The following is a 13,701-nucleotide window of genomic DNA, read 5'->3' on the forward strand; positions in this document are numbered from 1 at the left end:
ACTTGCAAATATTAGCTCTAAATATTTCAAATATGCTAGTTATAGCTCAATTTTCAATGTTAGGAAAATTTTATAAATACATTGATGAGTTAAAAGAACATAAATGGATGAATGCAAGATGGCACTGTAAGCAGCTGCACATCTCATTCCCTCAAAACAAAAATAGAAAAAATGACCAAAAATAGGTCAATTTATGGTCTTAGCACTTAGGAAACCAGTCAAAGAGTTACAGCATCTATGTGAACACAGAATTGAGAAAAAACCTGCTCTCAAAAGGATAAAAAAAAGTATATATATTATCATATAATTTTAAAAAAGAAATTATAGTGACATATTTATGCATAAAAAGATAAGGAAATATTAATAACATGCTACTTGTGTCTTAAATTAAAATTTTATTTTTATCAAAGTAGCCTATGAATGTAATTTAAATAGTCAAATGAAAAAATGGAGAGTCATTAATTTCAAGGAAATCAAATTGTATGAGAAAAGAAATGATTATATTTTATAGCAAGTACATAATATGGCACAGCTCTTAATAATATTATATTCACAATAATGGAAACAGTGAATATTAATGTAACTGAAAGTTGTAATAAAGGATGATTAGAGCGAAGAGAAATCTGTGTTTGGCAGGGAAGAAGGGAGTCTACAGTACTAAATTTTCATAGTCCCCATCACTAATTCTGCCTTCCAGCCTTCCAGTGGAACTTGTTTTAGAGTTCTTATATAGCACAAACAAATCAGGCATTCTGCCAGTTCTTTTTTTTTTTTCCCCTTGGAGACGTGCCACCTGGAACGTTCTGCCTCGTCAGGTCTAGAATGCATGGTTGTCATCTCTGGACTTTACCTCACCAACATTTTGGGATTCGCTTTGTCTTTTTCCTGTATTGGAGCCTCTGCTTCTTGGATCTCATGTGCTTTTCGTTCTTGTTTTACCTCTCCATTTGAAGCTAGAAATCAAAAGCTCTTAGGCTTTTGAAGAAAATGCTCTCTTATCTTCTGCTTTCCAGTCTTGCTTTTATGCAATTCCTTGTCATTTTGCTTCCCAGTTCTTTGCGGTATATTCCCCCCACCCCGCCCCACCCCCTTTGGAAGAATGTTGTTTTTTTTTTTAAATAGTATTTTATTGAGTTTTTGGTGAAAGTTTACACAGCAACTTAGGTTCCCATTTGACAGTTTCCATACACATTGTTCAGTGGAATTAGTTACATTTATCTCAATGTGTCAACATTCTCTTTAATTGTATTCAGTTTGTTCCCTTTCCAGTACTCTAGTTTCCCTATCCATTTTTCCTTTTGAGTAATTGCTGACCTTTTGGTCTCATACTGATGGTTTTGAAGAAGGACATTGATTTTATGAGTACTATCCTTTATTTTATGTGCCACTCCGCTGTTTCGCTAAAAGTTGATCTCAGGAGATAGGTTTGGTTTTAGATTTAAAGAGTATCTCGGGGCAGTAGTCTCAGGGAGTGCTCTGTTGTCTACTTTACCAGTTTGTCTGGCTTTTTATTTTGTTTCTTAGTAAGAATTTGAGTTCTGTTCCATATTTTTCTCCCATTCTATCTGGGACCAATTATTGTGACCCCAGTCAGAACAGTCAGTGGTGGTAGCCAGGCACCATCTAGTTCTTCAGGTCTCAGGGCAGATGAAGTTGTAGCTCGTGTAGACTTGTTTCTTTTCTGCACTTTTGGTTACCTTCTTACTGTTTCATTCCTGGTGAGTAGAGACCCATAGTTGTGTCTTAGGTGGCTACTCGCAAGCTTTTAAGACCCCAGATGCTACCCATGTCACTAGGATGCAGATCATGATTTTTGTGAACTGTGTTATACCAGTTGACTGAGTTGCCAATGAGACTATGGTGCTAAGCCTGGAAGAAAATTCTTAATTCCTGTGTTTTGATTATCACAATGAAGCTCCCTGGGATGGGTCCTTTTTTATTCATTCTGCTGTGTATTCATTGGACCCTTTCAATCTGTAATTTCCTATGCTTCAGTTTTTGGTGTTTTCTCCATTCTATTTTTCTAATTTCTATTAATTAGAGATTGGATCTTTTGCTCTGATCTCTTGTATCTTTTTAAAAAACCGTGTTTTCTCCTTTTTCCCCTTTCTTTATTTTGGGTTACTTTCTGGGAAATTTCCTTAATTTTATCTTCCAAACTCTCTACTTTGCTGAATTTTAAATTTAATTTTCATATTTTTAATTTGTAGAACTCAATCTCTAATCAATACATTTTTTATGGTGTCCTTTTCTTATTTCATGAATGCAATATTTTTGCTTATGTCTCGTAGGATATTATGATTTAAAGTTTGTTCTTATCTACTTTTTCTGCTTCCTTTGTCTTTCTTTTCTTTTTTTCTGTTTGTTTTGGACCCTAATACCCTGGCGGTGCAGTGGTTAAGAGCTCAGCTGCCAACCAAAAGGTTGATGGTTCAAATCTACCAGCCACTCCTTGGAAACTGTATGGGACAGTTCTGCTCTGTTTACAGGGTCACTATGAGTCGGAATCCACTCGATGGCAACAGGTTTTTACTTGTTAGCATATTTCCTCAACTATCTTGTGGCCCTCTGCTGTTTTCATATTCATGAAAACATAAGTGGCATTTAAAAGATTTGTAAGGTTTTTGTGGGAGGGCAGGTCTGGCTGGCTTCATAGTGGGTGGTGAGATCAGATTTTTTTGTTGGAGAAACACCCAGGCATTCCCCAACAAAACCAAATGTCTGTAGGTTTTCTTTTCTCAGAAATCTTCTCAACTGCTGGGAGAGTAATAACCAGTATCCTGGTTCCATAACAAGGAAAGGGCTGGAGGTCTCACTTTTTCTTTTTCAGGCTTACATAAACCACCTTTAGTAGACCTCCTGATACCTGCCTTAGCCGTGGTTGATGTCTACTAATATGGGGCCCATCTGGCTCAGCCTGTCCATATAGTAAACTTCAAGTTTTCTGCATGCATGAGGAGAGGATTTGGACATCTAGATGTTCATTATTGACAGGTTCTGCCACTCCCCTGTTTTTAGTTCCAGTCTGGCTGTTGGAGATACCAGGTGCAATTTATTCTGACATCTTCTAATATTTGGCAGAAATTAGTTTACTTTGGTAGACGTTAGTTAGCTTTGTGTTGTCTTGGTTGCCATAGACATTGGGGTTCATCTTCTTCTACTCAACCAGTTACTATTTGTCCATCTACTTTCTATTTTGTAAAGTTGTATTGATATTGTTCTCTTCATCTTCATCCCTTCTTTGAATTCCTCGTATATTGAAATCTTTGTTTCTCCTTAAATTTCTTGAAGGACGGTTTTAGTAAGGCGTGGAGATAAACTCAAGTGTTTAGTCTGCCACTTTTACTTTGGAACATTTATATAAAAAGATGTCATAAAATGGCTATTACTAGATTTTGCAGGCTGAAAAAGATATTTTTGACTATACATTGGGATTTTTTGTTTGTGATAGGAAAATCATAATTTACCATAGATTTTGTACAACTTATATAACCAGCAAGAAATGTGTTCTGTATTAATAAGGTTTTTGAAAGTTAAGTGATATATATATCTGATTTCTGTAAAAAGAATGATAGTGACCTATGGTGAACTTAAAAGGAGAAATTAGATTTATTATTTTGATTAAAAAAATGAAGAAAGAAAGCAGAATAACCTTGATACCAAAGCTAGACAAAGACACTACAAAAAAAGAAAATTACAGACCAGTATCTCTCATGAATATAGAGGCAAAAATTCTGAACAAAATTCTAGCCAATATAATTCAGCATCATATCAAAAAATAATACACCACAACCAAGTGGGATTCATACCAGGTATGCAAGGATGGTTCAACATTAGAAAATCAATCAGCTTAATCCAGCACATAAATAAAATAAAAGAATCATATGATCATTTCAATTGACACAGAAAAGACATTTGATAAAGTCCAAAACTCATTTCTGATAACAACTCTCAATAAAATAGGTATAGAAAGGAAATTCCTCAGCATAATAAAGGGCATCTATACAAAACCAACAGCCAACATTCTCAATGGAGAGAGGCTGAAAGCATTTCCCTTAAGAAGGGAACAAGACAAGGATGCCCTTTATCACCACTCCTGTTTAACATTGTGCTGGAAGTCCTAGCTAGAGCAATAAGGCAAGAAAAATAAATGAAGGGCATCCAAGTTGGAAAGGAGAAAGTAAAACTATCCCTGTTTGCAGATGATACGATCCTGTACCTAGAGAACTCCAAACATTCCACAAGAAAACTGCTGGAACTAATAGAAAGATTCAGCAGAGTAGTAGGATACAAGATAAACATACAAAAGTCAGTTGGATTCCTATACACTAAAAAAGAGAACTTCAAAAAGGAAATAAGGAAAATAATACCATTTATAATAGCCTCTAAAAAGATAAAATACTTAGGAACAAGTCTAACCAATGATGTGAAAGACCCATACAAAGAAAACTACAAACCACTACTGCAAGAAACCAAAAGAGACCTACACAAATGGAAAAACATACGATGCTCATGGATAGGAAGACTCAACATTGTGAACATGTCAATCTTACCCAAAGCGATCCACAGATATAAAACAATCTCGATCCAGATACCAACGAGATTCTTTAATAAGGTAGAAAAACTAATCACCAACTTTATATGGAAAGGGAAGAGACCCTGGATAAGCAAAGCATTATTGAAGCCTCATACTACCTGATCTCAAAACCTACTATACAGCCATGGTAGTCATAACAGCATAGTACTAGTACATCGACAGACACATAGACCAATGGAACAGAATCGAGAACCTAGATGTAATTGCATCCATCTGTGGTCAGCTGATCTTTGACAAAGGACCAAAATCCATTAAATGGAGGAAAAGACAGTCTTTTTAGCAAATGGTACTGGCAAAACTGGATGTCTATCTGTAAAAAAATGAAACAGGACCCTTACTTCATACCATACACAAAAACTAACTCAAAATAGATTAGAACCTAAATATAAAACCTAAAATGATCAAGATCATGGAAGAAAAAATAAGGACGATGCTCGGGACCCTAATACATGGCATAAGAGAATACAAACCGTGCACGAACACCAGAAGATAAACTAGATAACTAGGAGCTCCTAAAAATTAAATGCTTAGGCTCATCGAAATTCTTCACTGAAAGAGTAAAAAGAGAACCTACAGACTGGGGAAGAAAAAATTTTGGCTACTACATATCTGACAAAGGTCTAATCTCTAAAATCTGTAGAATACTTCAACACATCAACAACAAAGGCAGACAGTTCAGTTAAAAAATGGGCAAATGATATGAACAAAATACTTTAATAAAGAAGTCATTCAGGCGGCTAACAGACACATGAGGAAATGCTTGCTATCATTAGCCGTTAGAAATGCAAATCAAAAGTACAATGAGATACAGTCTTACCTCGACATTACTGGCACGAATCAAAAAAACAGAAAATAACAAATGTTGGAGAGGTTGTGAGGAGATTGGAACTCTTATACACTGCTGGTGAAAATGTAAAATGGTACAACCACTATGGAAAACGCCTCCTTAAAAATGTAAAAATAGAAATACTGTATGATCCAGCAATCCCACTCCTAGGAATATAGCCTAGAGAAGTAAGAGCCATCACACAAATAAACATATGCACACCCATGTTCACTGCAGCATCATTCACAATAGCAAAAAGATGGAAACAACCAAAATACCCATCAACAGAATAGATAAACAGATTATGGCACATACACAGGATGGAATACTACACAATGATAAAGAATGATGCTGAATCCTCGAAATATGTCACAACATGGGTGAATCGAGAGGGCATTATGCTCTGTGAAATAAGTCAGTCACAAAAGGACAGATATGGTATGAGACCATAATTATAAAACCCGTGAAAAGATTTGCACACAGAAAAAAAACAATCTTTGATGATTACAAGAGAGAGGAAGGTTGGAGAGAGGAAATCACTAACTAGATAGTAGACAAGTGTTAACTTTGGTGAAGGGAAAGACAACACACAATATTAGGGGAAGTTAGCAAAACTTGACCAAGGCAAAGCCATAGAATCTTGTTAGGTGCCGTCGAGTTGGTTCTGACTCATAGTGACCCTGTGTACAAGAGAAGGAAACACTGCCCAGTCCTGTACCATCCTCATGATCATTGTTATGCTTAAGCCCATTGTTGCAGCTACTGTGTTAATTCATCTTGTTGAGGGTCGTCTTCTTTTTCACTGACCCTCTACCAGGCATGATGTCTTTCTCCAGGGACTGGTCCCTCCTGATAACATGTCCAAAGTATGTGAGACGAACTCTCACCATCCTCGCTTCTAAGGAGCATTCTGGCTGTACTTCTTCCAAGACAAATCTGTTCGTTTTTTTGGTAGTCCATGGTATATTCAGTATTCTTCACCAACACTATAATTCAAAGGTGTCAGTTCTTCTTTGATCTTCCTTATTCATTGTCCAGCTTTTGCATGCATATGAGGTGATTGAAAATACCATGGCTTGGTTCAGGCACACCTTAGCCTTTAAAAGTGACATCTTTGTTTCTTAACCCTTGAAAGAGGTCTTTTGCCGCAGATTTGCCGAATGCAGTGAGTCGTTTGACTTCTTAACTGGTGCTTCCATCGGTGTTGATTGTGGATCCAAGTAAAATGAAATCTTTGACAACTTCAATATTTTCTCCATTTATTATGATATTGCTTATTGGTCCATCTGTGAGGATTTTTCTTTTCTTTGTTGAGGTGTAATCCATACTAAAGGCTGTAGTCTTTGATCTTCATCAGTAAGTGCTTCAAGTCCTCTTCATTTTCAGCAAACAAGGTTGTGTCCTTTGCATATCGCAGGTTGTTAATGAGTCTTCCTCCAGTCCCAAAGCCGCGTTCTTCATATAGTCCAGCATCTCGGATTATTTGCTCAGCATACAGATTGAATAAGTATGGTGAAAGATACAACTTTGACACACACCTTTCTTGGCTTTAACCCATGCAGTATCCACTTGTTCTGTTCAAACGACTGCCTTTGAACACATCCAGACGCCTTGAGGGACTGAGTTACTGGAGCCATGGGCTGGGGACCATAGTCTCGGGGGACATCTAGGTTAATTGGCATTAACATAGCCCATGACGAAAGTGTTCTACACCCTGCTTTGATGAGTAGTATCTGGGTTCTTAAAAGCTTGCGAGCAGCCATCTAAAATACATCTGTTGGTCCCATGACGTTCTGAGCAAAGAAGAATGAAGAAAACCAAAGACACAAGGAAAATATTAGTCCAAAGGACTAATGGACCACATGAACCGCAGCCTCCACCAATCTGAGCCCAGAAGTACTAGATGATGGCTGGCTATTTCCATTAAAGGCTCTGCCAGGGATCACAATAGAGGGTCCCGGACAGAGTACGAGAAAAATGTAGAACAAAATTCAGATTCACTAAACAAGACCAGACTTACTGGTCTGACAGAGACTGTAGAGGAACCCCCAGGACTATGGCCCTTGGATGCCCTTCTAACTTAGAAATGAAGCCGCTCGGGAAGTTTACCCTTCAGCCAAAAATTAGACAGGCCTATAAAACAAACAATAACACGTGAGGAAAGTGCTTCTTACTTTAATCAAGTATAGGAGACCAAATAGGCAACACCTACCCAAAAGCAAAGACAAGAAGGCATTAAGGGACAGGAAAACTGGATGAATGGCTATGGGGAACCTATGGTGTAACAGGAAAGGGGGAGAGTGCTGACACATTGCTGTTATTGCAACCAGTGTCACAAAATAATCTGTGTATAAATTTTTGAATGAGAAACAAGTTTGCATTGTAAACTTTCACCTAAAGCACAATAAAATTAAAAAAAAAAATGAAAAGAAAATCTCATCTTACATCAGGCCTCTTGCCTAATCTTCAGTAAAAAATTATATTACATGTCAGTGCTGGCTAGTATATATGCTTTATATTAAATTACCTTTTTGGGAGGCATACTTTGTAGGGTCTCCCCCTCCCCCATAATGTCCCTTAGAATCCTCTTCTCAGGCATATTCTAAAATGTCTCATCCTAAAAGAATTTCTTAAAGTTTCAATGTTTTCACATGTTTAATGTTTCTTCCCTGCACGTAGATACGAACTTCTATCTGACATCATTTCTTTCAGCCTGGGAATTCCTTTAACATTTCTAATAGTGTGGTTGTGCTGGTGAAAAATTCTTCCAGTTTTCGTTATCTGAAAAATTTTTGTATTTTTTGCTAGATATATAGACTTCTAGGGTGACAGATTTTTTTGTTTGTTTAGCACTGTAAAGATGCCATTACTTTGTATTCCAGACGCCATTGTTCCTGATGGGAAGTCAGCCATTATTCTTATCATTGCTTTTCTGAATGTTATATTATCTTATTTTCCTCGAGTGCTTTTAAGATTTCTTCTTTATCTTTGATTTTCAGCAGTTTGACCATGATAGTACTAGGTGTGGTTTTCCTTGTGCCCAGTTTTTGTTGTGCTTGCTGAATCTGTATGTTAAAATTTGCTTCTTGGATTCCTAATATGCTTCTTGGACTCCAGTTATACCTGTGTTAAAATATACTGTCTCATATGTAATTGAGGCTTTCTTTTTTTAAATCTTTTTATTCTCTCTGTGCTTTAGTTTGTATAATTTCTGTTGACTTGTCTTGAAGTTCTCTGACCTTTTCTCCATTGTCCAATTTGATATTAGTCATGTGAAATGATTTTTTTAAAAGTTAAGATATTGTTTTCAGTTCTAAGATTTCAATTTGGTTCTTTGTTCTTTTTTTAGTTTTCATATCTCTTGCAATTCTCCACATCTTCACCTGTTAACACCACATTAACATATTTATCATTTTTATTTTAAAAACCTTATTGCTAATTCTGAAACTTAGGTCTTGTGTGGGTCAACTTCTGTTAGTAGATTTTCCTTCCTTGACTGTGGATCACATTTTCCTGTTTTATTGCATGTCTAATATATTTTTTAATTATAAACTAGACATTGTGGATGGTAAATTTTAGAGACTTTTATAGATTCTGTTATTTTCTTTTAAAGAACATTGAGTTCTGTTCTAGCATGTAATGAAATTACTTGTGAATCACCTTGATTTTGTTACAGCTTGGTTTTAGGCTTTCTTAAAGTTGGTCTATTTCAGTTTTGCTCTTAGTTCTACAGTTGTTTCTTTAGTATTAGCTTGTGGGGTCTTTAGTCCTAAAATTTGGCCTTTCTGGAGTTTTAATGGAAAGCCTCAAACTTTAAACTCTCTCTTTGCTACAGTGGGCAATTACCAAAATCTCCATTAGCCTTTCAGCTATTGTTTCCTTACTAAACTTTGTGGAATCATACATCCTGCATGAGTAGTTAAGGGCACATCCAAGGATGTGAGGGGATACTGGGGCACCCCTTTCTGTAGCTTCCTCATTACTAGGATTCTTTCCTCAATTTCCAGCTAACGTAGTAGCCCTGGAGCCCTGGTGGCACAGTGGTTAAGAGTTCAGCTGCTAACCAAAAGGTTGGCAGTTCAAATCCACCACCTGCTGTTTGGAAATCCTATGGGGCAGTTCTACTGTGTCATATATGATCGCTATGAGTCGCAGTCGACTCGACAGCAACAGGTTTGGTTTTTTTGGCTTGATATAGTAGCCCCAATCTCCTGCACCTTAGGCTACTAAGACTGTGGTTTCTGCTTAAACTCTATTGACTATACATCTCATAGACGGGGAAGTCCTTCATGGGAAAGGCTGTATGAAATACACCCAGTATATTTCCCTTCTTTCAGTGGTCAAATCCCCTCTTATTTCTGCCAGGTTTTGGTCACTGTCCTTCAAATAGTTTTTATTTTAGTTCTGTCCAGAGTTTATAATTGTTATTGGTCTGTGGGTTAATCTGACTTAAGCTAATTCTTCATTACCAGGAGCTGGAATGTGTGATCTGTAAATTTATACTTTTAGATTACAAATCTTACATTATAAAAGAGAATTCATAATTTAAGCATCATATTTATTACTTTTTAATTGTGTGGTACAGAAGTATGTTATCTTTTTAAGAATTGAAATATTCCAAGTAAATCTAAACATCCTCTTCACTTCCTTTGCCATCCCAGGCTCTCCTGTCCATTCTGGTAACCACAGTTCTGAGTTTGATTTGCTCCTTTCTGTTTTTGTGCTTTTTTATACATGCACTGTGTACCCACACCAATGCTAACAAGTGGTATTATTCTTTTTGTAAGTTTTTAGATAAATAATATCATAGTAAATAGTATTGTTAGTACTTTTTGTCAGTTAGCAAAATGTATTTTGAAATATGTCCATGTTGATACATGTAGATCAATTGATTTTTTTTTTTTAACTGCTGAGTAGCACTTTACCATACACTGTTTTTTTTTATTGATGGACATTTAGTTTGTTCCTAGGCTTTGCCATTAACACTGATGATTCCATGAATGTTCCTGTACACGTCTCCTTATACATATGTGTGTTTTCAGAGTAGATTAGTTAGAAGTAGAATTGCTGACACATAGAGAATAGGATGTGCGTTTGCCATTTTGCTGGCCATTACCAGATTTCCCTCCTAAGAGGTTTCCTGTCTGTCTACTTTTGATAAAAGGAGCCCTGGTGACGCAGTGGTTAAGTGCTCAACTGCTATCTGGAAGATTGTTGGTTTGAACCCACCAGCCTCTCTGCAGGAGAAAGATGTGGAAGTCTGCTCTCATAAAGATTTACAGCCTTAGAAACCCTATGGGGCAGTTCTGCTGTGTCGTGTAGGGTCGCTATGAGTTGGAATTGACTTGATGGCAACAGGTCTGGTTTTTGAACTTTTGATAAATCTAACTGTGTCGAGTCACTGCTGTTAATGACCACATAGTGACTGAGAGCATTCATCTTTAGAGCCATGTACCCTTGTGTGACCATGGGTTTGCTACCTCCAAGAAACTTTCCTCATGGAGATGTTGTGATTACTTGAAACAATGTATAAATCTGTTAATATCATTCTCACTATTATATTGATCATTTGCATTGACTGGTAAAATAATATTAGTGATTGATCCTCTCTGATGTTAGGTGTAATCATTAGAGCAATGATTCTCAACCTTGGCTGCACATTAGAAGCACTGGGGAGCTTTGGAAAATTCTGAAGGGGTGGCCATACCGTAAACTAATTGAATCAGAAACTGTATAGCTGGGACCGTAGTATACACAGTTTTTAAAGTTTTGTAGGCAATTTGAATGTATGGCCAATGTGGAGACCATCTAAGGTAGAGCTTGTACATCCTTTTGAGTTTTTCCAGAAGGTTTGTTAAAGTTAAAATTGAAAGTAATTTTATTGTCCCTTGGGAAAGGACTACCATAGTTTGTGCAAAAAAGTTACCGCCATTTTTTAAATTTTCAGCTGTTTTATGCTTTGATTGGACCTGAGGTATACATTTTTAAATTAAGTGAACTATAGATTATGAACGTTTTATCCTATCCTATCAACTCGTGAGCGTGGCTCTGCTGGTTAGATTGTGTTCTTACATATTTTCTGCCTTTGAGTAGGCTACTTTAGAAGAGAAGATGATTGAGATAAAACATATTTTATGTACTAATTGTAGAGTTTATCATGGTTGGTATGGTGATATATCAGCACTTAATTTCACTTTTTCATATGCCCACTTATGTTTTTAAAAATATTTATTTTGAGATAAGGGTAGATTCATATGTAGTTGTTAGAAATAATACAGAGATCTCATGTACTTTTTACCCAGTTTCCTCCAAAGGTTACATCTTGCAAAACTCTACTATAATATCACAACCAGGGTATTGACAATGAGTACAGTCAGGATACAAAACTTTTCTATCAGCACCATGATTTCTCATTTTGCCCTTTTTTGGCCACACTCACTGCCATCCCATCTCCACACCTTCCTTAACCCCTATTCTTTTGTATAATTTTGTCATTTCAAGAATGTTACATAAATGGTATCATACAATATGTAACCTTTTGGGCTTGTCCTTTTTCACTCAGCATAATTTTCTGTGGATTCATCTAAGTAGTTGTGTTCATCTATAGCTTGTTCCTTTTTATTGCTGAGTAGTATTCCATAGTATGGATATACCACAGTTTGTTTAACCATTTACCTGTTGAAAGACATCTTTGTGTCCAGTTTTTTTGCTGTTATGAATAAAGCTGTGTAACATTTTTTTTTAATCCAAAGCTTTTATTTTCTTTATTGTGCTTTAGATGAAGATTTACAGAGCAGATTGGTTTCTCATTAAACAATTAATACACATACAGTTTTGTAACATTGGTTACCAACCGCACGATGTGTCAACACTCTCCTCTCCCTGACCTTGGGTGCCCCATTTCCATTTGTCCAGCCTTCCTCTCCCCTCCTACCTTCTCGTCCTTCTGCCTGGGCTAGTGTGCCCAGTTAGTCTTGTGTACGTGGTTGAGCTACGTGTATTTTTGTTTGTTTTATGGGCCTAATGAACCTCAGGAGTGACTTCAGTACTAAGTTAAAACGGTGTCCAAAGGCCATGCTCTCAGGTTTCTCCAGTCTCTGTCACACCAGTAAGTCTGGTCATTTTTGTGAGTTAGAATTGTGTCCTACATTTTTCTCCAGCTCTGTCCTGGAACTTCTGTTGTGATCCCTGTCAGCGCAGTTGGTGGTGATAGCCGGGCACCATCTAGTTGTGCTGGATTCAGTCTGGTGGAGGCTGTGGGAGTTTTGGTCCATTAGTCCTTTGGACTAATCTTTCCCTTGTATCTTTGGTTTTCTTCGTTTTCCCTTGCTCCAGATAGGGTGGGACCACTGGAGTGTCTTAGATGGCTGCTCATGAGCTTTTAAGACCCCAGACACTACTCACCAAAGTGGGATGTAGATCATTTTCTTTATAAACTAAGTTATGCCAGTTGAGCTAGGTGTCCCCTGAGACTATGGTCTTTAGCCCTCAGCCCAGTAATTCGGTCCCTCAGGGAATTTAGATGTGTCTATGAAGCTTTTATGACTTTCCCTTGGTCAAGTCATGCTGACTTCTCCAGTATTGTGTACTGTCTTACCCTTCACCAAAGTTATCACTTATCTACTATCTAGTTAGTGTTTTTCCCTCCCCACCCTTTCCCTCCCTCATAACCATCAAAGGTTGTTTCTTTCTGTGCGCAGACCTTTTTGTGAGTTTTTATAATAGTGGTCTTATATGGTATTTGTCCTTTTGTGATTGACTTATTTTACTAAGCATAATACCCTCCAGATTTATCCATGATGTGAGACATTTCACAGATTTATCACTGTTCTATATCGTTGTATAGTATTCCACTGTGTGTATGTATGATAGTTTTTTTATCCATTCATCTGTCGATAGGCACTTAGATTGTTTTCATCTTTTTACTATTGTGAATAATGCTGCAGTGAACATGGGTGTGCATATGTCTATTTGTGTGATGGCTTTTATTTCTCTAGGATATATTCCTAGGAGTGGGATTGCTAGATCATATGGTATTTCTATTTCTAGCTTTTTAAGGAAGCACCATATCGTTTTCCAAAATGATTGTACCATTTTGCATTCCCATCAGCAGTGCATAAGAGTTCTCATCTCCCCGAAGCCTCTCCAACATTTGTTATTTTCTATTTTTTTGATCCATGCCAGTAATGTTGGGGTGAGATGGTATCTCATTGTAGTTTTGATTTGCATTTCTCTAATGGCTAGTGATCGAGAGCATTTCCTCATGTGTCTGTTGGCT

General features: G+C 37.0%; 1 protein-coding gene across 8 annotated transcripts in view; it reads left to right on the plus strand.

Annotated features, from left to right (window-relative positions):
* TASP1 (taspase 1) overlaps positions 1-13,701 on the plus strand; it is a 383,025-nt gene that overhangs the window by 89,573 nt on the left and 279,751 nt on the right. The window lies entirely within an intron of this gene.

Source organism: Trichechus manatus, unplaced genomic scaffold (assembly GCF_000243295.1).
Source record: "Trichechus manatus latirostris isolate Lorelei unplaced genomic scaffold, TriManLat1.0 scaffold00042, whole genome shotgun sequence".
Lineage (NCBI taxonomy): Eukaryota > Metazoa > Chordata > Mammalia > Sirenia > Trichechidae > Trichechus > Trichechus manatus.